Raw genomic sequence first — 2,030 nt, forward strand, 5'->3', positions numbered from 1 at the left:
AATGACAATAGTGGCATTTGAGAAATAATAAAAAACGAAAAACAAATAAATATTTAAGTCTAATAGAATAATAAGCGCAATAACAATACGATTGTAAATATAGCGAGGTAACCACAATAATATACAAAAAACACACCCTAAAAACGTGATAAAAAAAAGAGAAATAACATTAACAAACGAGAAAAAAAAAACGGGATCTAAACATTCAATAATTTAAAAAAACGAATAACTATAAAAAAAGATTTTCTTTTAAACAAGACGAAAAAACCACAAAAAAATGAAAAAAAATACAAAGAAAACAACATAAAACGATAAAAAAAAAAAAAAAAAAAAAAACGATATTTTCTTTTAACAAGAGAAAAAAATAGATATTTTCTTTTAACAAGAGAGAAAAAAACTGAAAAACAAGGAAAAACACCATAAAACGAAAAAAAACGAGATTTACTTTTAACGAGAAAAAAGAAAAGAAAAAACTATAAAGAAAAAACAACACAAAACGAAAAAAACGAGATTTTCTTTTAACGAGACAAAAAAACAAAAACAAAAAAAAAAAAAAACATAAAACGAAAAAAAAACAAAAAAACTGGAAACCCCCCACCTCAAACCCCTACAAAAAAAGACAGTCCATCAGTACTCACTCTTGATGACGAAGAACCCCAAGACGGTGATGACTATTCCGACGACTATGATCAGAATCCCCGACAAGACGATGCACGCCAGAACCTGCCGATCTGCCACGTTCTTCCGCTTGATCGTAATTTCGTGCCAGTCGATGGTAGGCCTATAGCCCCCCGCCCTTGCTATATGCTGAACTTTTGCTGGGCAGGTGTTCGCATTTTTTTTTTTTTTTTTTTTTTTTTTTTTTTTTTTTTTTTTTTTTTGGTGGGTGTGGGGTGGGGGTTCGTAGGGGGGCGGTGGGGTAGATAGATTTAGAATGTTGGTTAGTGGTTTGAGTGGATGGGTGGGTCGGGGGGGGTGTTGGGTTGTTTTGTAGGTTGTTTGGGTGTGTGTGGGTTTTGGTGGGACTTTGTTTGTGTGTGTTTTGAATTTTGTGTTTTGTTTGTGTGTTTTGTGTCTTGTAGTTAGTGTGTGATTTGGGATAAAGAGGGTGTGAAGATAGAGATTTGTGAGTGGAGAAGAGGTTAGACTGAGAGAAGAGAGACGAGTGAGAGTGAGAGAGAGAGCAGGAAGAGAGAGAGAGAGAGAGAGAGAGAAGAAGAGAGGGGAGTGAGAGAGAGAGAGAGAGAGAAAGAGAAAAAGAGAGAGGAGAGAAGAGAGTGAGAGAGAGAGGAGTGGGAGAGGATGGGAGAGGAGAGAGAGAGAGAGAGTGAAAGAAAGAAGGAGAGAAAGATGAGAGAGAGAGAAAGTGAAAGAAGAGAAAGAGAGAGAGAGAGAGAGAAAGTGAGAGAAACGCGAGAGAAAGAAAGAGAAAGTGAAGAAAAGGAGAGAGAGGTCAGACAGAGAGAAAAAAAAAAGAGAGGAAGAAAGAGACGAACAGATTAGTAGATAGATAGAGAGAGAGCACCGTGACTATGTTTGTAAATCTACTCTGTGTTTGCCACGCGACGTGTGTCTGTGAGAGCAGACGCGCGTGCTTGGGTTGGCTACCTTCCAGGGCTATAATTGCAACGGCGAGGTGTAAGTTCTAGTGATTCTTTTGCATTACGAGTGCTGTCTATCTTTAATATTTCATACGTGTTTACGTCCGCGGTGTACGTGGATTTTAATTGTACGCACATGTGTTGTGTGTGTTTGTACGCGTCATATTTTTTTCATTGTTAGCTTATGAGGCGTTGTTTCTTTCACTTTAAATATGCTCGTGAGAGTGTTGTGTGGATATACTGGTAAGTGTATATACGCTTTGTGTGTGTGTATGTATGTGTATATATATATATATATCTATATATATTTATATCTTATATATATAATATAATTATATAATATATATATTATAAATATATATATATATATAATTTATATATATATATGTATATAGATCTACATCTTACATACATATGTAATGAATTAAA

At 35.1% G+C, this 2,030-nt stretch overlaps 1 non-coding gene across 1 annotated transcript in view; it reads right to left on the reverse strand.

Moving 5' to 3' along the window:
- The window catches only part of LOC122251474 (uncharacterized), a 97,622-nt gene that overhangs the window by 88,106 nt on the left and 7,486 nt on the right, over positions 1 to 2,030 (reverse strand). Inside the window, exon 2 of the transcript XR_015190634.1 lies at positions 639 to 836. This is a non-coding gene — a transcript (uncharacterized LOC122251474). The remainder of the gene's footprint in view (positions 1 to 638; positions 837 to 2,030) is intronic.

Source organism: Penaeus japonicus, unplaced genomic scaffold (assembly GCF_977035675.1).
Source record: "Penaeus japonicus unplaced genomic scaffold, GWHDUDI00000001_assembly GWHDUDI00000037, whole genome shotgun sequence".
NCBI classification, from domain to species: Eukaryota; Metazoa; Arthropoda; class Malacostraca; order Decapoda; family Penaeidae; genus Penaeus; species Penaeus japonicus.